The 15,970-nt window shown below is 39.0% G+C and overlaps 1 long non-coding RNA gene across 4 annotated transcripts; it reads left to right on the top strand.

Moving 5' to 3' along the window:
• The first annotated feature begins 303 nt into the window (after positions 1–303).
• LOC134211236 (uncharacterized) lies at positions 304–1,711 on the top strand. Of its 4 annotated transcripts, XR_009978989.1 has the most exons (4): positions 304–599; positions 666–976; positions 1,061–1,362; positions 1,423–1,704. It is a non-coding gene; the product is annotated as an uncharacterized LOC134211236 (long non-coding RNA). The 4 variants fall into 4 exon arrangements; XR_009978988.1 differs by having other exon boundaries at positions 304–595; positions 647–976; positions 1,061–1,711; XR_009978987.1 differs by having other exon boundaries at positions 304–595; positions 1,061–1,706.
• The last annotated feature ends 14,259 nt before the right edge of the window (positions 1,712–15,970 follow it).

Below are 15,970 nucleotides of genomic sequence, written 5' to 3'. Positions count from 1 at the left end.
CTGTACTGTCACTTTCCTGTTGTCTTCATCTTTCAAAATTGAATTGTTTGTTCATCTGTAAAAATTAATTGTTCAAATTTCGGTTTGGCTTATGCTTGATCGCTTTCAGCTGTCAAATAGTATTACCTAAAATGCTAGTGCGAAGGCATTATGCCTTGTTCAGATTACGGCTGAATAACATGTTATTCGAAAGTGTTACTTCTGAATAACAAAACCGTTCGCACTAGCATTTTAGGTAATACTATTTGACAGCTGAAAGCATTTGTCAAGCGCCAAATTTTTTCGAGCAGTTTGTTGTTTGTTTACAAATATGCAGCGAGATTCTTCAAATTAGAATTCAATTATTATTAAACAATTAATCTGTTTGCGATTAAAGAACCGTTCAGCGGTAATGAGATTTATTAATTTGCTATTTTCTTCGTAATTGCAAGAAGCGGACCAAACTCCGGAGGCGTGAGTTCAGTATGGGATGAAACCAAGGATGAAACTGATAGTGATTAGTGTGCGCTAAAAAGCCAGAACTATTTGTGTGCTTCGTTTAAATTTTATTTTGCCCATTTCTCCTTCGGAAATCGGTTAGGAACTGTGGTTACAAGTAGGTAATTTCATTAGCTTGTTTACTGATGTTGCTTTCTATATAAAATAGTGCGTATTGTTTGTCTTAGGTTTCGTCACCGGTGAACGGGATATGAAATCAACGATTCCATAAATATTACACAGGCAGTAAGCATCAATGGAGCCTGGAAGGTCAAGATGGATCAGAAATAATACAATGTTTAGCAGCTGCAAGACGAGCCAACGTGAATTCAAGTTAAACAAAATTGTATCGCCAAAACAGTGTGACAATGGAATTCATGGAACAACTTCAGCGCGAGAAAACAGGATTCCTGGAACCCGAACTAACTCGAGAACTACGGTGGAAATTCCAAAAATATTCAGTGCTATCGTTTGGAGCGACCGACGGCTTTTTACTGGGGTAAGTCCGAAACAGTTTATTATGCAATATATTTTTGAAATTTTCGAAATAATGTTACTGACGATAATAATTTTATGTATTTAGATGCGTCTAGTCCTTGGACCCAATGGGAAGTGTCATCAGTGTTGGTTGTCCTCCCCTATTAGGTTGTATCGTTGATCGGATTATTCTGCACCTATTTTGTAGATCCAGCTTTGCTCAAAAGGTCACCAATCGGAAAACCACAAGTTGCCGGTAGTGATAGTATTATAATTGGTTTTAAGAGTAAGAAACCCACCATTGTTTCACCCACAAGAGGATGTACGAAGTAACTTCCAATTTTTATAATAAAATAACAATTAAACAACGCAAGATGATATCGCACGTAATCATCATCAGAGGAGATGGTATTAGTTGCCAAAATCAGCTAAAACTATTCATCACATTCCATTTATATCTCAACTTAGGTGAACGAGGCCAGGCACGGAACTACGTTGTTGTGTTTCGCTAGGAAGGGATCGTGGAGTACTACTAACTAAAATAGATACTAGAGTAAAATGATTCAAACGAAATAAAGATATTCAAACGCATTCACTTCTTCTTCTTTTTTTCTTCTTCTACGGGTCTACATTCCAAGTGGAACCTGGCGCTCTTTTCAACTTGGTATCCTTCACCATTTTCTCAGGTAAAATTTGAAAGCTTTTCTATGCCCGCCATTGCATAAGGGTATGTCCTGTTTGGCAAGTACAATGGATACATTATGCCAAGCAATCGAGATTGTTTTCCACCCGAAAACATACTAGACTTAACCGAAAATCAAACTTGTTAACTCTGGATTCGCAGTCCGACGCATTCAGTTGAAGGCAGATAACTTAAGGGCTAAATGTATTCAAGTTAATATGAATTAGACGGTTCAAATAAAATATAAGCGACCTGAAAATCTATTCTTGTTTTTATGGATTCAATTCACTATTAATCTAGCTTTATTTTTATGAATGTCGCCAGGATGATTTCTCGAACTTACAGTTAACATTAGCATAAGCATTGAGCAATTCGCACAAATTCGTAGGTGGTACAAGCCAAGACTATTGTATGAGAGTAGCATTACTTTCATCCGTTACCTCAGATATTGATTTGGGACTAATCACTACCTCTTAGATGGAAGCATTGCACTCTCCAATAGTCGAGATCTGTCCTGGCCACGTCCTTGCGAATGCTGAGGAAGGGGAAGGATGGTTTGTTGGACACCTACTTAAGAAAGATGCAGAGAACTCTACGACCTCTCATAGGTACCACGGGAGGTTTTGGGATTGTGTGGAAGGTTATAACAGTAGGAATCGTTTTGGTAGAACGTGAACCACAGAAAGAACTAAGATAGAAATACAAAGTAGGAAAGGGACGAGCCTGGAATTGAACCCACGACCTCCTGCTTATAAGGCAGAAGCGGTAGCCACTAGACCACCGAGCTCGTCATTTCTCGAACTTACAATTAACATGTTCATTTTTTGACATTTGTTTTTAGTTAGAAGATATGTAGTTATGATCCACATGTATGTGTATTTTTATTTATTTTATCAAAATGGAACTCTTAAAAATGTTTGCATGTATTTTTTTCATCCAATCCTGTGAATTTTCATTTGAAATGAGACATTTGTCAACAGCTTTTGTTGTATTAAATTTACAGATCATATTATGTTGAGCGAATGAACATTTAATATTTAATATTTAATATATAATATTTAGTATAAATAATAATCAATATTTTATATTGAATATTTAATATTTAATATTAATTATTTAACATTTAATATTAATTACATATTTAATATTAATTACTTAACATTCGATATTAATTACACATTTAATATTTAATATCAATTATTTAATATTTGATATTGAATACATATTTAATATTCAATATTTAATATTTAATATTTAATATTTAATATTTAATATTTAATATTTAATATTTAATATTTAATATTTAATATTTAATATTTAATATTTAATGTTTAATGTTTAATGTTTAATATTTAATATTTAATATTAAATATTTAATATTTGATATTAATTATTTAACATTTAATATTAATTACATATTTAATATTAATTACTTAACATTCGATATTAATTACACATTTAATATTTAATATCAATTATTTAATATTTGATATTGAATACATATTTAATATTCAATATTTAATATTTAATATTTAATATTTAGTATTTAATATTTAATATTTAATATTTAATATTTAATATTTAATATTTAATATTTAATATTTAATATTTAATGTTTAATGTTCAATATTTAATATTTAATATTTAATATTTAATGTTTAATATTTAATATTTGATATTTAATATTTGATATTTAATATTTAATATTTAATATTTAATATTTAATATTTAATATTTAATATTTAATATTTAATACTTGGTACTTAATATTTAGTATTTAATATTTAATATTCAATATTTAATATTTAAAATTAAATATTTAATTTTCAATATTTTATATTAAATATTTATTATTTAATATTTAATATTCAATATTTAATATTTAAAATTAAATATTTAATTTTCAATATTTTATATTAAATATTTATAAATATTAAATTTTGAGTATTAAATATTAAATATTAAATATTGAATATTAAATATTAAACATTAAATATTAAATATTGAATATTAAATAATAAATGCGACAGTCCATCATGAAGTATACCTTGCCAATTTTCAGCTCCGTTGTTCTACACAGCTGATTGAAGAATCCGAAGAATCCGATAGAAAACGAATAGGAAATCAAAAATGACATTGCCGTATAATCCAATTGGACACGTGAAATGACCAACCACTTGAATGCAAGAAAACATGCGCAGGGCCTTCGGCCTTCAGTCGAGCAGCAAATTCGATCAGTTGTATCACGTTATTCGCAATAACATGTTATTCAAAGGTGTTATTCGGCTGTCAGAAATGTATGGGAATATTACCTTCGAAAAACATGTTATTGGCCGAATAACACCAAAGCGCGAATAACATGTTATTCGATCGTAGTGCGGATATAGCATTAGAGAGTAATTGGGTATAACATATCTAATATATCTTGGAAGCGGTTAGATTTAGAAAGTAGTCGTCTTTTACAAAGTTCTTCGGAAGGTCAAAACCATTTTGTTGAAGATTAATTTAGTTTGGAATTCATTGTTCATAAGACTTTCTGCAAGATAGGATATCTCGGAATCCATACAATTTAGCAAGTAGATGTACTCTACAAATATTTTTGGAAGATGATGTAGGATATCTCGGAATCTATTCAATTCAGAAAGAAACCGTCTTCTACAAAGTTGTTCACAAGTTTAAAACCATTATGTTAAAGATAAGCTTAGTTCAGGCAAGGTAGGATATCTCGGAATCTATTCAACTTGGAAAGTAGCCGTCTTCTATAAAGTTGTTCGGAAAGTCAAAACCATTATGTTGGATATTAGTTTAGTTCGAAATTCGCTCACCCAAAGGCGCTAGTATACATAAGACTTTCAGCAAAGTAGAATATCTTAGAATCCATACAATTTAGCAAGTAGCTGTATTCTACAAATCTGTTTGGATGGTAAAAACCATTATGTTGAAGATTAGTTTAGTTCAGAATTCATCCACCCAACGGCGCTAGTGTACAAGAGACTTTCAGCAAGGTAGGATATCTCGGAATCTATTCAATTTAGAAAGAAGCCGTCTTCTACAAAGTTGTTCAAAAGATCAAAACCATTATGTTGAAGATTAGTTTAGTTCACAATTGATCCACCGAACGGCGCTAGTGTACATGAGATCTTCGGCAAGGTAGGATATCTCGGAACCTATTCAACTTAGTCTTCTAAAAAAAATTCCGGAAAGGCAAAACCATTATGTTGAAGATTAGTTTAGTTCAGAATTCATCCACTCAATGGTGCTAGTGTACAAGGAACTTTCGGCAAGGTAGGATATTTTGGAAGCTATTCAATCTAGAAAGAAGCCGTCTTCTACAAAGTTGTTCGAAAGGTCAAAACCATCATGTTAAAGACTAGTTTAGTTCAGAATTGATCCACCGAACGGCGCTAGTGTACATGAGACCTTCGGCAAGGTAGGATATCTCGAAATCTATACAATTTGGCAAGTAGCTGTATACTACAAATTTGTTTGGAAGGCAAAAACCATTATGTTGAAGATTAGTTCAGTTAAGAATTGATCCACAACTTTGTGGAATATCACAACCAGTCTTGCAAAATGTCGTGACCATCACCAGATGATCAGATATGAAAACAAAAACCACCACGCTTTTAAACGATGTTCTTTACTGACAATCAATGCAAGCGCATCGTGACATGTAGAAGCTGACACGTGAGTACCTTAGGTAAGCGTGACACCCAGATTCACAACCACAAGCTGAAAGCCATAAAGAGCATCAGGTCGGTCAGCTGTCAAAAGTGCAGGTGAGCACCGTTATTGATTGATTTTGTTGTCGTTTGATTGGACTGACGTCGTTTTTGATTGATAAATCGGATAAATCAATAGTTAAATTAAGGGTTCATTCACAAATTACATAACGCTAAAATGGATCATTTTCAGCTCCCACCCACCCTCTCGTAACGTATTTTGTATGGAAGGGTTCTGAAATTTGTATGGGCCATATTTGTGAATGGCTCTATTAACTTAGTTAAACTTAGTTTTTACAAATTTGATCCAGACTATCTTTTGAAAAAGGCCAAATTTTTTTTATTGATTTTTTCAAATGGATACAATCAAAAAACGACGCATCCTACAAAAAATGTTATGTGGGTGACTATCGCAAAATCAGTCAAAGTTTCTAATAAAGATATCGGAAACAATTCAAATTGAGCCCCACACTGAAAAAAATCAGTTTTAAAAATTAAAACTCGATTTGCAAAAAAACGCCCTTTTTAATTTGAATGAAATTGTGCCTCACGATAGGTGATTATGTTCCCTACCAACCGTCCATACATCGCAAGCTGGGCACTTTGAAGGAAAAAAAGTTTTTCTAACAAAACCTTTTTCTTGTCGAAATTATGTTCAGTGTATTTTTATCCGTTGCGATTAGTTACGACCTAAATATTGTACTCTGCTTGACTGTACAGGAATATTTTAATATATGTATGTATGTATGTATGTATATGCTAATTCCACTGACACTCCTTGACACTGAAAAAAAAATCAATTCCGACAAGAAAAATTTTTTGTTAGAAAAACTTTTTTCCCTTGAAAGTGTCAAGCTTGCGATGTATGAACGGTTGGTAGGGAACATAATTTCCTATCTTGAGACACAATTTCATACAAATCAAAAAAAGCGTTTTTTCGCAAATCGAGTTTTAATTTTTTAAACTGATTTTTTTCAGTGTAGGGCTCAATTTGAATTGTTTCCGATATCTTTATTAGAAACTTTGACTGATTTTGCGATAGTCACTCATACAACATTTTTTTGTAGGATGCGTCGTTTTTTGATTGTATCCATTTGAAAAAATCAATAAAAAAAATTTGGCCTTTTTCAAAAGATAGTCTGGATCAAATTTGGAAAAAATATGTATGTACTTTTCTTTTTACAGCACCTCTTAAAATATTGCACAAAAAGTCAACATAAACAATAAGAACACTCAAATGTTCCCAAAAGTTCTATTTTGGCTTCATGCATTTTTATTACAGCCAAAATCCATTAATTTCCGCTAAGTGGATTATTCCATTGCTGACGAGCGTTGATTTCGAACCAAACACCGCATAGGTCAGGTGATCATCACGATAGTCAAGATGACATGGATATGACAACCACAACATCAGGAAAGTTTTCCTATCATTCATGCTGGTGATCACAGGCAGAAGAAGTGAAGACATGGTGAGTGACCAAGCGCTAGTTGCTAAAATGTCACTTTCATGGTGATCGTTACACCAAGCATGTGAGATCCACATTGAACATCACAATTGAGTACTTGACACATGACCTGGATTTTGTTATTGTCACGCTTTGCGCTTTGACTTGAACGGTGACACTTTGCAGCACAACTCTTTGAATATCACAGATTCTGAGATATCTAATTCAACTGGTTGCCTCATAGACGCTAGTGTCACCATGCGGATGAATTACGAAATAATGAGATATTCTCCGGGTTTATTCTTTCGAACAACTTTGTATAATATTACAACTGTCTAAATTTTACAGACTCCGAGATATCTTATTCAACTGATTGTGTCATAGACGCTAGTGCCACCATGCGGATGAATTCCAAATTATTTAAATGTTGTCCACAATGGGTTTGATTTTTCGAACAACTTTGTAGAATATCACAACTGTCCAAATTTCACAGACTCCGAGATATCTTATTCAACTGGTTGTCTCATAGACGATAGCGCCACCATGCGGATGAATTCTAAATTATTTAAATGTTGTCCACAATGGGTTTGATATTTCGAACAACTTTGTAGAATATCACAACTGTCTAAATTTTACAGACTCCGAGATATCTTATTCAACTGGTTGTGTCATAGACGCTAGTGCCACCATGCGGATGAATTCCAAATTATTTAAATGTTGTCCACAATGGGTTTGATTTTTCGAACAACTTTGTAGAATATCACAACTGTCCAAATTTCACAGACTCCGAGATATCTTATTCAACTGGTTGTCTCACAACACAAGCCTATAGTATACTAAATAAATATTGACAAAATTTTCTATTGCAAAATAAAATAACCCATCTAATGGGTGGCTACTGAATGGCGGGAATGGAAAGAAAGGCTCGGGAAGAAAACTACAAAGAAGTGCAGCTCAATCTGATTTACGTTATTATAAAGAGTAATCCTTTGTATTTAAACTTAGATTAATGAATGGTAGTATATGATCCGTGGTCCGCTGTGCGGCGTAGTTTAATCCTGCATGACCGCTGGACTGATGCCATTTCCGGATGCTGCTTCTTATCCTGTTGATGAGTTGCTTCGTGTCTTTGGTCTTCCAATCACGTTTGTATATAATGGAGCTCAGTAGACCAAAAATACTTTAGCAGTTTTCGAAACATTTTCACGCTTAATATTGTCCACCGTGTACTTTTCCCACGATCTTTGTTCGCTTAATAGTAGTGTACAATGTGTGCCACAGTACTTCCTGTTTTGATGGCATGTTTTATAACTGAAAATGCTGGAGTTGGAAAAAGTTTGTGGGAGACAATTTTCAGAATATTCTAAGGATTTATTCACATAAGGTATTATTTCTCTGAAAGCATTAATGTTCTCATAGAAAATTATTGAATTATTGAAATTCCCGTTTTTTAGTTCAAAATTTAGGTGCATTCCCTATGCTCCACCGTTCTATTATTGCACGCTTCCAGCGTGCGAATTGTGAACGTATGTTGATTGTGTCTATACGCTCTCTTACTACAGTACTGAACGAATTAAACATGTATCTCCTCAGTGCCATGTTGTAGCATGAAGCAATCCTTCTCGGTCCCGACCCGTAGAAATAGAACTTCCGAGCAAAACAAACCAGTAAATAATGCCAGCAACACAAGCAAAGCGAGAGAGAGAAGCTTTGTCGCTGAATGATGTTGTGAGTAGGTTGCAACACCGAGCAACAATACTTCATACGCAAAAATGAAGCACGACAACTCTCTTGTGCAGTATTTGTGCGACAAACACAGTACATCGAATATGTGTATCTCCTCTCTTTCGACGAATCTGAGAATTTCCATGCAACAAATTATCATAGATTACATTCACAAATCTGCACTTTTTACAAGCCCTGATAAGAACATAAATAGGAACGTTCTTTACGAATAGGTGTGAGGTGATCGAGAGATGGCGCCAGCATTACGAAGAGCACCTGAACGACGATGTGGCAAACAACGATGACGGTATGGTGACCAGGGATGTCAATCTCCCCGGAGAATTCACCGCGAATTTTCCGAACATCACCGCGGTGTTTCATACTACACTCACCGGCTCGCACCGGTACCGCAATTACAGTATGCTTCCCGAGTATGCGTATAGCGACTAACTATTTGACAAACATGGAAGGCAATATGAAAGTGTATCGCATATGCTTCATGAGTAGAACTCGAAAATCAATATTCGTCGCCATTTTGAAATCAAGATGGCGGACCGACATTCAAATCGGCAATATGGACCAATTAATTGACCTGAAACCATGCAATGTGGGTGTCTATTGACCGGCCTTAAGAGTAGAACTATAAAACCGATGTCCGATGCCATTTTGAGTAAGCAAAAGCAAAAGTATGCTTTACTTCTCACAGAAGTGGACAATGCAAGTAGAAGATCCAGACTGGTTATGGTTAAGCGAACAAGCAGTTAGTGTTCCTCTGAAGTAGCGGTGGAACCCTCCAGCGCTATGTCCCCATTGACGATTACCTCGGAAGCAGCTCAACAGTCATAGATCGCAGCAACTATTCCCGTAGCGTCAACCCGGAACGTTTCAAACTTCACTGCTTTGATCGCAAGTAACAATCCAGCAATAGTAGCTGCTGAGCCTGCGTCAATTTCCACACCGAATTCTGCAGAGGAATGTGCAGGAACAACGCCATACCTCAAATAGAATGTTCTCAACCGGTAATTTTTTAACACGCACTGAAATTTTGATCAACCTGCCGCCGCCGGTAAGTACTTCGCTGCTGGCAAGAACCGCATCATTACTAGGAGTAAACTCTTTCGTAACAACGAGTCCACGATTTGGTGGCACGAAACCTACCAGTAGTGCTCCGTTGTCAGTCGTAAATCTCCACACAAAGTCAGCTCAAATTCCTTCCCCATTAGTGAAAGGGGTATCGTCGATCGTTATTAGTGACAATCCGAATAACGCGAACAATGTATCTAAACTAGGTTATTATGCAATTCCATCTTCAGTTGGCAAATGCTGGGTAAAGCGTATCATTGGTACTACGCGTACCTGAAGGAATAAAATAGACCCCACCTCGCGGTCCTCGGCCTCTTACCCAGCAACTCCTATCCCTACCTCCCCGTGGTGCTGGTTGGGATACGAGCAACCTTAGGGAAGATCGGGTAACCCAACCCCGGTGGGAACTATGGTCGTATGCTGACAGGGAAGGGACAGTTTGCTCCTCTCCGGAGGTGCAAATCTTACGGAGCGTCTGTTTCCATGTCAGGATTGGCTCACAACAGCGTCTGTTCTCCATCTTAGGACTCTAAGTGAAACTGTGCACCATGGTCCACCGGGAATAAGGAGGAATGCTCCTCCGGAAATTTAGGGGGTTTGGTGTCAGGCCCTGCAAGTCAGCGTTAAAAAAACATACGAAACGAATAATAAACAAGAGAGTAAGGACCGGAACCATCGGCGAAGACCACGCATTCTCGCCGATGTGCTCATGGACCGTGGATTCGGCATTGTAGCGCTGCAGGAGGTTTGTTGGAAGGCATCAATGGTGGCGCGTGATCGGGTGGTGGCCGATCAATGAGAGAATGTCCAGGTTCAGGATGGATCAAAGGCCGGTTCTTCAACTTCAGCATGATCAATGTCCATAGCCCACACTCCGGAAGCACTGATGATAATAAGGACGCATTCTACGCGCAGCTGGAACGTGAGTACGACAGCTGCCCAAGCCACGACGTCAAAATCATCATAGGAGATTTGAACGCTCAGGTTGGACAAGAGGAGGAGTTTAGACCGACTATTGGAAAGTTCAGCGCTCACCGGCTGACGAACGAAAACGGCCTACGACTAATTGATTTCGCTGCCTCCAAGAATATGGCCATTCGCAGCACCTACTTCCACCATAGCCTTCCGTATCGGCACACCTGGAGATCACCACTGCAGACAAAATCACAAATCGACCACGTTCTGATTGATGGACGGCACTTCTCCGATATTATCGACGTCAGGACAAATCGCGGCGCTAACATCGACTCTGACCACTAGCTGGTGATGGTTAAACTGCGCCCAAAACTATCCGTCATCAACAATGTTCGTTACCGACGACCGCCGCGAAGCGACTGGAGCAACCTAATGTCAACACTACATACGCGCTACATCTCGAGGCACCGTTGCCGGAAGAGGGAGAGTTCGATGGGGCCCCTCTTGACTTACTTACTTACTTATGGATCCTGTACACCTCCGGTGTTGCAAAGGGCCGACTTGAAAGATCTTCATCCTGAGCGTTGCCCGTCTATCGCTTTAACCTGTTGCCAGGTTAGATTTCGATCGACTTCTTTTATTTCTTTATTGAGGCTTCGCCGCCATGAGCCTCTGGGTCTGCCTCTGCTGCGATGTCTCGCTGGGTTCCAGTCTAATACTTGTTTACAGATTTCGTTTCCGCCCTTTTTTTCCTGTTCGGGTGTGCCACTGCGACCAGTTATTAGATCTATTGTAGCGTTACCCGTATCCTTAGTGTTTAAGTGCATGTCGAATTACTCCATTACTATTGATAAGCAATGCAGTATCGGTTTCGATACAGTTGTTGTTTTGTTTTCTCAAGAGCACCATGACAAGGTCCCGCTATTTAGAACCTTCACAGAGAGCAATCCCATTGAAGGCGCGCCCCTTATCAATAGGAAATCAATCCTGTCTTGAGAAAACAGAACAGTAATACTGTTCATATGAATGAACAATAATTGGAACTGAAACTGTTTCAATGCAGTATGGAACTATGTATTCTTACTCCGTAATATCCCGTTCCACTTCGTATGGCACTCTTCAAGATTCCTGAATGGCAGGGGGAAATTATGCAGCACGTTTTCATGCACAATGCAGAGAGTTGGAGGCAATTGCGGTCCTCGTCAGCATGGCTACTAGGGCAACAAGGTAGAAGTTGTTCCTTGGTCGCTGTAGTAAAAGCAACAGATTCTGGAGGAAGCGTGGTCTAAATCTCAGATCGACGAGGGGGTGAATGGGTGAGTAAGAGTGAGTGAGTGAGTAAGGGTGAGTGTGTGAGTGAGCGAGCGAGTAAGAGTAAACAAGTAAGAGTGAGTGAGTAAGAGTGAGTAAATAAGAGTGAGCGATAAAGAGAGAGCGAATGATTGAGAGTAAATGAGTGAGCAAAAGTGGATGTGTGAGTAAGAGTAGTTAAGTGAGTAAGAGTGATTGAATGAATGAGAGTGGGTGAATGAGTAATAATAAGTGAGACAGAGGAAGTGAGTGAGTAAGGGGGTTTGTGTATGAGAGTGAGAGAAAGGGAGATCTTGTTTGTCTTCGGGAAGTTGCGTTGACTTAAAGAAGACATCATCTCGTTTCGCCTTCTAACGAGCAGACGTTACTTTTAAAAAGGCAGTATTTCCTCTGTGTGCTTTATCTAGGTATAAGCACGTTCATTAAAAGGAGGTATCATCTCCTCTGTCTGCCTTATACCGGGCAAACACGTTCATTTAAACAAGGCATAATTTCGTCTGTCTGCCTTATACCGGGCAAACGCGGCCATTTAAAGAAGGCATCATCTCCCCTGTCTGCCTTATACCGGGCGAACCCGTTTATTAAAAAAAGGTCATATTTACCCTGTATGCCTTCTACCGGGCAAACTCGTTCATTTAAACAAGGCATCATCTCCTCTGTTCGCCTTATACCGGGAAAACGCGTTCTATTGAAAAAAAGGATCTCTTACTCCATTTCGTAGAATAGTACTTTTCCAAGTCATAATGACAGGAATGACAGTTAAAGCTAATTAGAAGATAAATCAAAACTGTTGGTTAAACTGGTTGGTTGCGATTCATCGATATCTGTTGGTGTTAAACATTATAATAGAATACTATAGATTCTAAATGTTTTCGGGGTAATTGCCTTTCGGGGTAATGGATTTCGGGGTCACTCAACTAAACTATCTTAGGACTATCATAAGACTCATCTTATGCAGCATGAATAAATATTCGAATTTCATTTTTATTGAGCCTCTTATGATAATTATTGACCTGTTATGGAATTCATTTTTGTATCTTATGAAGTTCATAGGAATTATCAATAGAAAAAATAAACATAAGAATTATCTTATGATTTTCATCGCAACTCTTGATGTGAAAAAGTCATAAGATAAATCTTATGAAATGGTGAGTTGATATGGCGGAATGTGTAAAGTGGACGCAGTTTTCATCACAGACGCAACCATCAACTGGGAAGGATAAAAAATGTGAGTAATTGTTCCTCTTATTAAATATAGTTAGTTGTTGAATAAAGTTTATATTTACAGAGCCTTGTTAAGGCAAGACACCATATACGACATACGATTGAACAAATCTCGAGTCTACCAACTAGCCATCTAGATGAAACATCATTCGGATGAATCCGATTTTACTGACATGAATGCAGAGTGTCGCAGTTACTACGGTATTACTGATGTGAATGCAGAGTGAGAAGTAAATAGTTTAAGTGGTAAATAAAATATTGTGTTACAATGATTTGGGGTAATGGTTTGTATTTTCTTCTCTTGATTTTGTGGAAGAACATAATAATAATATATATAAGAAACGGGTTGAGAATGTTATGATCTTTATATGCAATAAGTTTTGACGTTCATAAGATTCCATTATGAATTTATTTATAGGCTCTAAAAAAAACTTAATATTTTCATAAGACAAACTTATGAAAATCATTCTCGGTCATATAACACACAGTTCATAAGACGATCGTATGAAGTTTATAACTAAATCTTATAGCAAAAAAACATAAGATATTCGTATGACTTTCACTAGTTTTCTTGGCTGAGTGTAGTGTTCCATTCGGGGTGATGGTTTTCGGGGTACTGACCCATTCGGGGTAGTGGCCTTCGGGGTAATGACATTCGGGGTACTGGCATTCGGGTAGTTTCAGGGTGGAGCCTCTCGGCTGATATGCGGTCGACCCCTGGGGCTTTATTCGATTTCATGCTTTGGATGGCTGTTTGAATCTCTAGCAGTGATGGAGCTTCGGTATTGACGCGTTTTATAGTCGGATCCTAGGCAGATCATGCCGAGGTGGTGATGGCCTGGTTGGCGCTTGAAATCGAACCAGCGTTTCAGCTGGTCAGTTGGGTCGGTCAATAACTGATCAGGCATCGTTGCATTCATCTTCGCCCCGCTTAAGCGTCGTGAGATATCGTAGAGGAGGCGAATGTCCTCGGTTGCAGCGGCCAGAGAATCTCCCCACGCTCGCTTGTCCCGTCGACATGAGCGTTTTACTTCCTTCTCAAGAGCCGCGTATCGTCGACGGGCTAATACTTTGGCTCCTCTGGTTTTCGATCGCTCTATCGCGGCTTTGGCTTCTCTTCGCTCCTCTATCTTCCTCCGGGTCTCATCGGTGATCCATTGTTTTCTCTGGGTGCGCAGTTCGCCCAGATTGTTCTCGCTGGTGGCGATGAAGGCATTCTTAATGGCGGTCCATTGGTCTTTCACGCTGCCACCTTCCGGAATATCTGCAGCACGCGTCTCCAGTTCTTCAACGAAGGACCGTTTCACCGTGGCATCTTCCAGTCGGCGTGTGTTGAATCGTCGTCCAACTCTTACCTCCTGACAACGAATCCGCGCAATGCGCAGGCGTATTTCGCCGATAAGGAGGTGATGATCAGACGCGATATCGGCACTACGTTTATTCCGTACATCAAGAAGGCTCCGTTTCCATTTTCGGCTGATGCAGATGTGATCGATTTGATTTTCTGTAAAGCCGTCACGGAAGACCAACGTGACCTTGTGAACCGGTCGATGGGGGAAGAGCTATCTCCCGATCACCATGTCGTTATTACCACAAAATTCTGCAAACAGCTCTCCGTTTCCGCTCATTTCTCCGATACCATGGCGTCCCATAATGCGCTCATGGTTCGAGTTGTCGGATCCGATCTTCGCATTGAAGTCGCCTAAACAGATCTTGATATCACCCTTCGGAATTCTATCTACGACGGCATTGAGTTGACTGTAGAAGTTCTCCTTGTCTTGCAGATCGGCAGCATCGGTTGGCGCATAACATTGGATTACAGTAAGGTTTCGGACCCGTGTTCTAAATCTGGCAACGATTATCCTTTCACTTATAGGTTCCCACTTCATAAGCGCAGAGTGTGCCTGAGCGCTTAGTAGGAAGTCAACTTCGCGATGCCGGGGAGCATGTTCACCTCGTAAACCAGAGTATAGCAGAACTTGTGCCGACGGTGTTCTGTGTTCTCCAAAGTTTGGCCAACGGACTTCACTCAGTCCCAGGATCTCAAGCTTCATGCGGCGTGCCTCATTGGCAAGTTGTGCCAATTTACCCTGCTGGGCTAGGGTTAAAACGTTCCATGTTCCTATTCGTGTCCGTTGTTTCGCGCTAAGAGTCGTCCCCGTAAAATCAGTCCGTATTCTTTCATTATCGGATTCTCGAACAAATTGATGTTTCGGGAACAGTAGGTTGTTGGCCCAAGGTTCCCTATCCACCGGGATGGGGCTGCCATCTTAGGTATAGCTTCCGGGGAATAGCATTTCATACTCAGCCGCTGGATACCAGAACAGACGCTGTTGGAGACGCACCTCCTTGGTGGATCAGACGGGTCAAATTTGTTTAAAGTCCCACCCGGCACACGGTCGCTTTGATAGGGCCTGCTTGGGGACACATGCAGCTTTTTATAGAAGTTCAACAGAGCCCACTGTCGAACCTCACCACATCCTAGGCAGACCCCACAGGACGCACCCTCTCACTCTAGCTGATGTTAGAAGGACAACAGTGCCCAGGCTGCACTACCAGCTAAGTACGCAACCCTTAGCTGGCGGTCAATTGTCATCGGAAGACCCATGGAAGCGTGAGTATTGGAACTTGTGAGGAACAGAGCTATGTTAGACGCCCCTTCCCGGATGTCAACTCACCATTTCGCAGCCCAGGCCCCTCTTGAGGACTGCTGGAATACAGTCAAAGCAGCCATTCACGACGCAGCGGAGAACAACGTCGGGTATATGGGACAAAGTCGACGGAACGATTGGTTCGACGAAGAGTGCAGACAGATTCTGGAGGAGAAGGACGCAGCGCGGGCGGTCGCGCTGCAGCAAAGTACCCGACAGAACGTAGAACGTTATACACGGAAGCGGAGACAACAGACC

The sequence above is a fragment of the Armigeres subalbatus genome, chromosome 1 (genome assembly GCF_024139115.2).
Source record: "Armigeres subalbatus isolate Guangzhou_Male chromosome 1, GZ_Asu_2, whole genome shotgun sequence".
NCBI lineage: Eukaryota > Metazoa > Arthropoda > Insecta > Diptera > Culicidae > Armigeres > Armigeres subalbatus.
The sequence above is the reverse complement of the archived record's forward strand: the minus strand, read 5'-3'. Positions and strand labels throughout refer to the sequence as shown.